Raw genomic sequence first — 12523 nt, 5'->3', positions numbered from 1 at the left:
CTCTAGTCACGATATTTTCGCCAAAAAAATACCGTGACTAGTGCCCCGCACATACGCCGACCGGCCACCGCTGCTGCCCCCGGTGCTAAGCCCCGCCCCCGACATTAAGCCCCGCCCCCGCGAACGCGGACCCCACCGCGACCCCCCCTCCCTTAATAGCACTTACCTGCAGTCATCAGTGCTTCGGTGATGTCTGCCATGCCTCCAGTCAGCTGATATCCCATAATGCACTGGGACCCGATCGCCTGATGACCGGGCTGCAGTGCAGCATGGGAGACCAGCTGACCGGAGGGGAGTCATCACCGGAGTCCCGACCACTGGTCCCTGGAGTCAGGTAAATTAATTTTTTTTTTCTATTTTTTTTTTTGCAGTGTATCAGCTTGCGGTCTGTTTAGACCACACAGCTGATCACTGGGACCGGCTCCGGGCTCTGCCTTTTAGAGAAGAGTAGTAGTCCGGTAACCGGGGGAGACCCTGGATAACACCACCTCCAGGTGGCGTTATAATCACAGGGCTTTCCCCAATTTATTTTTAGTAACTTTGGTCGGATCACATTTCCCATTACAATTATGGGAAATGCGATCTGCTTACTAAAAATAAGTGATACCTAGGGGTTGGAGTAGAATTTTACGAATTCTACTCCAATTGCCCTGTAATAGCTATAGGTGATACTAAAATAATGTGAAAAAAGAGTGTGAAAACACCCTTTTTCACTTTATTTTAGTAAAAATAATGTTAATAAATAGAGCCCATGGTCACTAATGTAGCAATGTATATTATCCATGTCCTTGTCCTATACTGTACTGTAAGTCACTTGTCAAATTATTTGTTTATGTACTTTGTAAGGTGCTGCGGAACACTTGTGGCACCATATAAATAAAGGTCTGCGAAACACCTGGGGTATGTTATTACCCCGCTGGCATTGCCTTGGCGGGCAGCGGTTCCTGGTGCCGGGATGCGGACTGCAGGGCTAGTCTCTGTGTTCCGCCATGTGCTGGGCGGGAGACCGCTGGTGTGTGCAGAGTGGTGCCGCGGGCGGGGCCGGGGGAGGGAGTGTGTCGCGGTCCAGGACAGTGTGCCATTTGCTGATGGTGCTTGCGGCTGCCTGGACCGACGGAACTCCTGTGCAGCAAGTGTGGGGGAGACGGATTAGGGCAGTCGCGATGTGTACTGCAGCTGTTTAGGCGCACATCTGGTTTCAAGAGGGTGAATCTGGTCACAGGTCGAGGGCGGGTTGCCGGATCTGTCTGGGTCCTTGTGGAGAGGTGGCGGGGGGTAGCAAGGTGTGGTCCCCCCCAGTAGTGCCCCCCCCCCCTCCGATGCAGTGCAAAAAATAAAAAAAATACACTTACCTGAATCCACGCTACGGCTCCGGCCACTTCTCCCCCTGCCGCCGCACGTCAGTCCTCCTGGGCTGGTGCGGTCTGCATTTTGGGAGAGACGTCTCTCACATTACGCACTGCAGGAGCCGGAAGGCGGAGCTCATGAGTGAGCTCCAGCCCGGCTCTTGCAGTGGGTGCAGCAGCCAATGAGAGTCTGTCTGACTCTCATTGGTTGCTGAAACACACACATCACCGCCGCGCAGTGGCGATGTGTGTGCAGCAGCCAATGAGAGTCTGTCTGGCTCTCATTGGCTGCTGAAACACACACATCACAGTGATGTGTGTGTAAAAATGCACCTTCATGAGCCCGCCTCCCACCCTCCGCTGGCGCTATTGGGTAAGCGCTCAGGGGGAGGGAAGGGGCTCGGCTGTGCAGCACAGGATTGTGCTGGGCGCAGGGAAACCTAGCGCCGATCCTGTGTAAATGTGTAGTGCTAACCGCACTCATTGCGGTCTGCACTACACTGGCTAACTAGAAAGGGGGGGGCCCCCTGTGGCGCTGGTCCTACAGCACCCAGGGCATGTGCCCTGGCGGCCCTGCCCTAGTTATGCCACTGCAGTTCAAACAGAAGAAAGACTAAGGAAAGTGGAATATGAGTAAAGACCAAGTTGGCCATGAAGGTATTGAACCCATGTTGTGTGCTGCGAATGTGTAGTAATTACTGGCTGAGTGAAGCTAGGTGGCCACCTGTTCATGACCAGGGATGCATGATTCTCCTGCAAAGTATTGAAAAGAAAGGTGTGGGAATATATCTGCGAGAGGCCCCAATATAGACCTGCAGGTGGCAGGCAAATAGCACAGGAGAAGAGCTGAGCATGGATACAGAGAGAGACTTAAGGAGATAGTTATCAAACCTTGGAGAGAGATAAAGTGGAGATGTTGCCCATAGCAACCAATCAGTTTCTACCTGTCATTTATCTGGCACAGTGTACTAAATATCAGAGACTGGTTGCTATGGGCAACTTCTCCACTTTATATCTCTCTTAGGTTTGATACATCTCCAGGGACAGCAGAATTCTGAGAGGATATTAAGCAGATTACTGCAGCTGCAAGCATGTTGGAAAGGGCTGAAGCAGTGAGACGGTGCTCTGAATGGTGATAAGTGACTATTTCTATCATTTTCAATTGCTGGATTGCTGTTAATAAAAATATGTTTAGGTTGGAAAGTGTTCTGTCTGGAAATACCTACTCTACACATAAACCCTGCAACCCTAGCTAAACTTGCTACCTAAATTAATTTCCTGGCCAATATGGTCACAAATTGTATAATTCTTCTGAACATTCCCTGGGCGTACCACAGAATGTGCTCCGGCACAGGACTTGATCAATCTTTATAGCTGTTTTCTCATACCTCAGGAGAAATGTTAGAGAAATTAATGTGATATTACATAAACAGCGTTTAATTCCTTCAAGACAGAACAATATAAAATGCCTGTACATAAAACAAAACATCAATCAGCTTTACTAAAATCCTTGAAGTGCATCACATGTGAAAAGTCCCAGGCCAAAGGTGTGTCCACAGGGGATGCTTTCCAAAAGGTATCCAGCGGTATGTCCCAGCAGGGAACCCCACGAGGATTATATATATTGTGACACAGTTGGGATAGGGGGTCCCCCTTCTGGGGTAGGCGGACTCCCTCTTTACACACACAGTAGTCGGAGAAACAGGACACAATTCTGGGGTTCTCGTACAAGCTGGTCAGAGCCAGTATTTATTGTGCCAGGTACATAAATAAAACAAAACATAAAAAAATCCTAACCCGTCTGGGTTCTAACTAGACAGTAAGTTCACCATCAGAACACTAAACAAAATCCCCGTCCACAGTACCTTCTGGTTTACAGCCAAGAGTGTCTCAGAGCATGGTAACCTGCGGCCTGCTATCCCAGGTATGAGACACGCAGCTACATCTGAAAACAGCTTAAATCAGCCAGTTCCAGGTGTAAGCCCTAATGAGCCTGCTACCAGGCTAAAAGGCCCAAAACCTGGAGTGGCCTATGGATGGAGCCCTCCTTCTCACATCCACACCCCCAGGACCCAAACCGGCTTTTCCAAAAACTGATACTCTGGTCTGTTTACAAAACAGACTTCTCCTGGGGTTTTTTAGAACACATAAGCCAAAAACCTAGGACAAACGTACCTGCCATTGACCACTTTACCAGTGCTACTATCATATATGATAAGAGATACCTGAAGGCGCTGATGTATAATAATGCAAACTTAGTAAATTCACATATAAAATCTTTTGTGTGATGGTTCAGATGATTTCATTAGAAGACGTATTCAGTCCATAACTCTAGTTACACTTGATAATCTCAGAATGAGTGGTCCTGAAAATACACCCGCTAACCAGAATGTCACCCAAGAAAATGGCCAAATGGCCTCTCATTAGAAGATTCCAAAATGTATTTATTTGGATAAATTACAAATATTGTACAATAACTTACATTAAAACATGATGTTAAACATCCCACTGTAAGTGTAGAGCAGATGCTGTATTCCACCACCACCCTTGCGGATGTGAGCTCACTGGTGGTATGCTCCACAGATAGCAGAAAGGGATCAATACCCTCATATATATATATATATATATATATATATATATATATACAGTGATCATGCTGAGACACAAATTATGTGGGTCCCAGGGACCCATCATTTAAAAAAATTTGGGGTCCTACGTCATTGTTTCTTTGTCCCATTATTATTTATTGTCATTTCATCTATTAAATAGCCATCAGACCTCTCCACATGCCCCTTAAGTACACCAATATCTCTCCATGTGTCTTTTAAGGTCCCTCAGACCACCCCACATGACATAAGATCCTCTTACATACCCCTAAAATGCTCATCAGATCCCCCCACATGCCCACAGACATCCCTATATTTCCCTCAGATCACTGACATATGCCATCACACCATCCCATATGGTTAATATGGCCATCATATCTGCCACCTGCTCTCAGACTTAATATATATTTATACACACATACTACCCCGACTCTACCTCCTCTGACATATAATTTATTGTTCTACCCCCATTGACATTATACATGTATATACAGTATGTACATGTATACAAAGACATTAATCCCTTTAACACAACAACATATATATAGATTCCCAGCTCTTCTTCTCCGCTGCTTCCCACTGACCTGTATTACCCCCAGTGACATTATATACATATAATACCCCAGTTCTGCCTCTGCCACGTGGTATTACACTGACCCATGCATGTTATTGTCTCTGCTTGCCCCATTGTGTGTACAGACATTACACTGTGCCCACTTATACACTGCCCACACTGAGTAATGTACTTATTCCACTCCTGTAGCCCAGCTCCGATCACTAAAGGTGCCCACACACATACCGACTTTTCATCCAATTTGGCCGATTTCGACGAATAATGACGACAGATCATGTAAAAAATGGCCAAATCGTGAGTTTCTACTCTTGATCACGATGCCGATGCTCGTCCCCGCTCGTCGTACCTCGCATCTTCAGATCTGCCGTGCTATAGGGCAGATTAGCCAATCTGGGATACAATGCACTGGCTGCAAGATAGATCTTTAGTCAGATTGGACACTTTTAACTCCAAATCGTGACCACTACTGCCTGGGGAGAGTTCAGGGGAAATCGTGTACATCGGCTGATTGGGAACAAGTCGGTATGTGTGTGGGCATCTTAAGCGACAAGAAGAAAAACCCGGGTACACTATTAACAACAAAGGAGGTTTGAGAAACGACCAATGCACACAAACATTTAAGAATCATTGCAGAAAAGCAGGACACCTCTGTTTACATTTACTTTGACTACAAATTCATTCACAAAGTTCCACCAGGCTACGCAAATAACGAGACATTGTCCATCATTTGGATTGAACTGTGCATATGAAAATGTGACATTCTCTGCCAAACTGTTTAAGAACTGACAACCACCTTAATTATCTTCAGAGATTCATTAATAGTTATCCACAGCAGGTGCCATTATCTGATCATTTGGTCAGATTCTTGTGGACCACCACATGATTGATGTAATTTGCCATTTTAATATTATGGTTTATACATTTAGAGGCCTATGTATCAAGCTGATGTTATACTGTATATCGTTCCTATATACTTATGGCACAATGCAGGAGATTTCACAGAAATCTCCGGCAGAGTGCTAAAATGCACTGCAGATTGTAATCCCCATTATTATCAATGGGGACCACGAACGGAACCCTATGTACTAAATTCCAACAAGCAAAGCTTTTGGGAGTTTAGCCCTGGTAGTTTACATGATCTTCAGATGGTGTAAACTACTGCATGCCTATTGGGGCTCCAGGTGCAGGAGAGAGATATTTCAATCTGATGAGGGAACACACACTAGCACAGTTGGGAGACCACACAGCAGTAGGGATTGGGGAAGATATAGCAGCATGGAGGCATATAGGGGAAGAAAGTCTACATGCATAGACAGAGTATGATACTGTAGTTTTAGCAATTAGGGAGCTGGATGTGTATTTTGAATAAGATTGATGTATGGAATGAGAAGGATGTTGGAACCCAGTGAGATTGTTGTGATGATCCAATGGGAAGATTGTGGGCACTGAGTGGGATGTGGAGCCACATAACTGCTCAGACCTCAGTTGCATAGACTGCATGTGTGTTTTCCAATGAGCACACAATTCTGTGAATTAGCAGCTCCACCATTTTGTGAGTGACAGCAATCTCATTCTGTGAGATTGCTGAATCTGCAGTTAACCACAGGGTGTGATGGCATACCATATCTGTATTGCGCAAGGAACACGTCCATTAAGGCATCAGCCTTAGTGATCGGAATTTCATTGCTTTTTCAAGTTTGGCCGAAATTCTATAGGTTTTGTGAAATTTCAGATCATGTCTAAGAAGCCTTAATGGGACATGTGAAACTGTAAGGTTTTTTGTCTATGGAATTTCATTGCTTTTTTTATAATTTATTAACCATCCGGGCCACCTGCAGGGGAGAAGGGCAAAAAAATGTACACTAGTAGTGGTGGTGGAAGGGACAGCACACAGGAGGTGTTATGGGGGTGCAGAGAGAGACGGCTGAGGGGGCAGGCTGAAGGCGTGCGGGGCAGTGGCAGCAGTGGAGCAGTCAGGGCTGGATTGAGGGCCACATGGGCCTGGAGCTGAAAATGACCAAGGGCCTATTATCAGAAGAGAGGAGGTGTGGCCAGTGCTGTGTGGGTGTGGCCAGTGCCATGTGGGCGTGTACACCCTTATACTCTCAGACCCAATGACTCTCTAAATATGTAATAGAAAAAAAATACGGTAAAAAGGTAAATAGAAATACAATTTTTATACTTATGATTTATGGCCGACTGTGTGGAGAGCAGATGGCCAGTCAACATCATATTCTCATGACAATGGGCCTATTTTTATGTGGAGGCCTGGAGCTGTAGCTCCATCCGCCCCATTGTTAATCTGGCCCTGGGAGCAGTGCACAGGGGCAGCAGCAGGGAACAGAAAAGCTCACTGGCGCTGATAGTCCCAGCTCTGAACTGCTTCTTAAGACCCGTAAACACGGAACAATGTGCTCCCTTTAACACTCCCCGGCACTCCAGGACATGATATGGTGCTTAAACAGCACATTTTGACTTGGGAACTATCGTGCAAGATTTGGATATAGCTGACTGCATACACGAATCAGTGAGATCCATGATGCAGGCATCTGTGTAAAATAAATGTTTCAGAGATGCACGCAGTGCGATCCGTGTGGCTTGCATCTGAAAAAAACATCAATAAGACACAGATGCATGGACGGATCAGTGAGATCCGTCCATGTATCTGTGTTAAAAGAAAATGTGAGCCCCCACACCCCAGGAACAACTAGCCCCGGGCTCTGGAGACCCAGTACTGGTTGTGCTATATACATGGGACAGAAGATGTCCCAAGTATGAGGCACAACCAACATCGGGCTTTTCAGAACCAGTCCTGTTTGCCAAAATACGGGGGACAAATGACGTAGGGGTCCCCTGTACTTTGCGTCGTCAGGTGTAGGAGCAGAAAATAAAATTTTAAAACAAATGGTGTCCTTGTTTTATTTTAATATTTCTTTTACAGGGGTACTATAGGTACCAGGGGGCCTGTGATCATCTACTTGCTGGTACTTGTGGTTCTCCAAGTACCAGCATGTGGGGGAGGCCTGCTGGGACCTGTAGTCATACTGCAAAAGACAATATTTATATCTAAATATACACTACACTATCAACCCGGCACCCACAGCCCACGGGTGTCGGGGATAGCCCCGGACTATCAGTCTGGGCCTGGGGTGCCATGCAGAGGAGGACCCCATTATTGAGGAACCCAGATCCTGGGGGATCCCCGGCCTGGGCTGACCAACTGTCAGGGGTGATGCTTTGGCTGGGGGGCCCAGTGAAAGGGCTCCCCTGGCTTTGGCTTGACCCCACCTTGCTAGAAAGGGTCCGGTGCTGGTTCTGGTAAATACAGGGGGACCCTATGCTTTTTTTCCACCTGTATTTCCAGAACCAGGACTGAATCAGAGCCCAGTGCTGGTTGCACAATGTACAGGGGACCCCTGCGTCATTTGTCCCCCATATTTTGGCAACCAGGAGTGGTTCTGAAAAGCCTGGTGCTGGTTGTGCTTAATATGGGGTACCCCTACATCATTTGTCCCATGTATTTAGCACAACCAGGACTGGCTTTCCAAAGCCTGCTGCTGGTTGTTGTTTTTTTTGGTGGGGGGGTGCCACACTATTTTGTTTCTTTTATACAATTTATTTATTTATTTTAAACAGAAGCACAGATGGGTCTCACTGACCCATTTCCACTTCTATGTTTGTTTATTTAAACACAGATGCAGGTATCATGGATCTTTTAGATCCGAGCCTGCATTTGTCTCCTACTACCTCCCCGGGTCCTGCGGCCTGCACCACCGCCGCCCACACCACACTTCAACTACATAATCAACCTGGCACCCACTGCTATTGGGGTGCCGGGCATAGCCCCGGGCTACCAGCCTGGGCCTGGGGTTCCCTAGAGGGGAGGAGCCCTTTATTGGGGGGTTCCCCAGCTCCCCAGGGATCCCCGACCTGGGCTGAATAGCAGATAGGGGTGATGCTTTGGCCAGGGGGCCCAGTGAAAGGGCTCCCCTGGCTGTGGCACGACCACCACACTAGAAAGGGTCCGGTGCTCATTCTGGTAAATACAGGGGGACCCTACGCATTTTTTCCCCTGTATTTCCAGAACCAGGACTGGATCAGAGCCCAGTGCTGGTTGTGCAAAGTGCGGGGGACCCCTACGTCATTTGTCTCCCATATTTTAGCAACTAGGACTGGTTCTGAAAAGCCTGGTGCTGGTTGTGCTTAATACGGGGGACCCCTACGTCATTTGTCCCATGTATTTAGCACAACCAGTACTGGCTTTCCAAAGCCCGGTGCTGGTTGCTTATTTTTGGTTCGGGGGGTGCCACGCCATTTTATTTTTTTTTACACAATTTTTTTATTTAAACAGAAGCACAGACGGGTCTCACTGTCCCGTTACTGCTTCTGTTTGTGTATTTAAACACAGATGCAGGTATCACGGATCTTTGAGATCTGATACTGCATCTGTTTTCTGCTACCTCCCCCGGTCCTGCGGCCTGCACCACCGCCGCCCGCACTGCCATTGCCGCCCGCATCACTGTCGCTAATGCCCACTACTGTCCCCGGGTCCCAGCCGTAGCTAAAGCACGCTACCTCCCCCGGCCGCAGCAAATTACCTCTTTCTTCCCCCAAACCCATCGCTGCTACAGCCCACTAAAGGCAACCATCTTGGTGCTCCCAAGTGAAGCCACAGTGAGTACACCTGCTGGAGGCTCCTACTGAGGCTGCGCAACAAATTGAATCTCTCTATCTCTATAATGGAGCAATTGTGAGGTAATAGTTTAAAAACTGTAACTTTCTCAATTACCTGAACCCCAAAAGGCCCTACCCTGGAACAATAACTACCTAATAAAACTAACCCCAAGTCTAAATTCCCCCCCTACCCTGAGTTATCCCTTCCCAAAAAAGTGGTCCTAACTGAGAGTGTCAGAAAAAACTGACAGTTGAAATTTTAGATTACTCCCAAATCCTCATTTTTTATGTTTTTGCCCTGAAATTTGGCATTCAGCACTGAGCGACAGTTCTACCCACCCTCGCCAAATTTCAGCCTGGCATCTCCAATAGCTTTTGAAGTGTAGCTCTTTAAACACCATGCCCCCCTCCAGAATTCTCTATGGAGATTTCCTTTTTTTTCGATTCAGCCTTAATAAGGGCACAACTGTGCCCTTACTATATATATATATATATATATATATATATATATATATACACACACACCTATACCTATGTTTCCAAATAATGAAACTTCACTGTATTTTTGGATTTTTACAGAAAAATATGTAATACCGACAAAACTTTAACACAACATTTTAGGTACTCAGCATGGTGTTCTTTCCTCAGGACAATATATATATATATATATATATATATATATATATATATATATATATATTGTACAGTATTGTTTCATTTTGAATTTCCATTGTTACAATAAATAATATCCTCTTGCTAAATATGTATATATAAAATATATGTGTGTGTATGTGTACATGTAGTGAGCTCGGTGAAGTGGTACATGTCCTTACCAGTGAATATTAAATCTTAAAAGACTTAAATTAGTTTTTTTCTAGTTCATGTAGTTGTGATCTTTAACTAACCCTCTGCAAATCTGAAGCAGCGGGGAATGGCTAATAGCGCAAGAAAAATTGTTCCTTAGAACACATAAGCTGAAAGAGCACTAAACTAAAAATGTTATTAGTAGCTTGAGAAATGCCACATATTGCAGATTCGAGGGAGAGGTAATAAAAAGCATGTGGATTTATTTATGATGAACATCTGCTTTCTGTATATCAAGCAAACTAAATTAATGCAAAAGGGATCTTGAAGACATATTGTGCCACAGACTGTTCTATCCAGTAAAGGGCTTCTTAGTAAACTAGGAGGGGTTTCGTTTCGGGTGACAATGTCAGCTGCATATATAATACTCTTCTTCTTTGTTGTACAAGGTTATTATAGTCAGATTTATTCCGGAGAGAGACGATAAGAGAATAATACAGGCTGGTATACAATTCAAACTCTACAAATTCACTGTATATATATTATAGAACTTGCTCTGGGGTGTTCCAAGAATAAAGGAGAAGTTTCCACAAAGTTTGTTGGAATACCACAGAGAGGGAGAGAGTGAACTACTTAGCTGAAGTGATTTATTTCTATTATAATAACATGAATGAAAGGTACGGGAAACTGTCAGGAAAAATGTTCTGCATGAGAAATCAAGCTGTTGGCATACAGCAAACCTTATACTTACATGTTTTATCTTGTCTATAATGCTTTCTGTCATGGAACGTACTGTAAGAGCTGCAACTGGAGGTGTGAGGCATACAGCACCCTCTTCAATGACTGAGATTAAATGTACAACAGCATATTTTGCATGGCGATACAATAAAGCAAATAATACTCTACAAGCATTAAAGACCACTTTAAGCAGTGCTCGTGTCGAAAGCCTTACTAAAGTCTAGATAAGCTACATTTACGGCCCCCTCCTTGATCTACAGCAGGGGTTCCCAACCACGGTCCTCAAGGCACACTAACAGTCCAGGTTTTAGGGATAGCCATACTTGAGCACAAGTGACTTAATTAGTACCTAAGTTATTTTGATTTAACCATCTGTGCACAATCATGGATATCACTAAAACCAGGACTGTTAGTGTGCCTTGAGGACCGAGGTTGGGAATCACTGATCTACAATATTACTTCAGTCACCCAGTCAAAAAAGTCAATAAGATTTGTTTGGCATGATCTCCCCCTAGTAAACTCATGCTGTTTGGGATCGTGAAAATTGTTGGATTTGAGATGTTCCACAAGTCTTTATTTTTATTTTGATCCCATTACTTTCCCTACTACTGATGTACGGCTCACTGGTTGGTAGTTACTACTTGCCTTTTCCTTGCTTCCACTTTTGTACAGTGGCATTACATGTGCTCTTTTCCAGTCCTCTGGAATTACTCCTATAGCTAGTGACTGGTTGAATAATTTGGATAATGGTAGGGATGTGCAGGCTCAGATAGGTTCGAGTTTGCACGTTGAGTTCGGATTTTTCCCTCCAAAAAAACGGAACTCAGAAAGAGGCAAAACGTCATCTTGCATGGACGAACATCATCATTCCTGGACTTTTGTCAGTGGGGCCGGACCCAGACGGTAGGTGTTCCCATGGGAACGCCTCCGTCTGGCAGCCACGCCCCCGGCATGCCCACCAAAGGGGGCGTGCTGTCACTCACCATCGACAGCACGCCCCCTTTGGTGCGAGACCTGGAGCGACAGCTTGGCTGTCGCTATCCGGGTCTCGCGCATGCACACGACGGAGCACCCTCAGTCGTGTGCATGCGCACTAGGGTACCATCGACCCGCTTGCGAGCGCTCAGCGCTCGCGAGCGGGTCTGAATCAGGCCCTGTGTCCCCTTTCCCTCTCCTTCTGTAGTGACTACTGAGCAAAAATAACCATTTAGATGATCTGCTATGGCCTTGTCTCCCTCCACAAGACTTGGGTTTATTTACTAAGTAGTCTTAAGAGACAGAGTGAAAAGTGATAAGAAAGTGATAAGGTGCCAGCCAATCAGCTCCCAACTGTCATCTCACAGGCTGTGTTTGAAAAACGACAGTTGGGAGCTGATTGACTGGCACCTTATCACTTTTCACTCTGTCTCCTAACACTGCTTAGTAAATAAACCCCTCAGGGTTATATTTTCTAAAGTGCAGGTTTATAGAAGTGGAGATGTTGCCCTTAGCAACCAATCAGATTCTAGCTTTTATCTTCTAGAAGGTGCTACACAGGGGCGTAAGTTCATCCCAGATGCCCGTAGGCAAGTTCTTATTCGATGCCCCTCCATCACAGCCGCTGACACTGTATGGAGGAGTGAGACAGAGAGTTGTGGGGGAGGAGGGCGCCGGACGTGGAATCTGCTCAGTAGGGACAGGCTATAGATAGACGGAGGCAGCAGCTGACGGTGTGACACGGGGCTCTCCACTGGTGGCTTCTCAGGTGCCAGGAAGAGGTGCCATGTATTGGGTGGCCGTAA

This window comes from Taudactylus pleione, unplaced genomic scaffold, assembly GCF_031769625.1.
Source record: "Taudactylus pleione unplaced genomic scaffold, aTauple2 ptg000217l, whole genome shotgun sequence".
Lineage (NCBI taxonomy): Eukaryota > Metazoa > Chordata > Amphibia > Anura > Myobatrachidae > Taudactylus > Taudactylus pleione.
The sequence above is the reverse complement of the archived record's forward strand: the minus strand, read 5'-3'. Positions refer to the sequence as shown.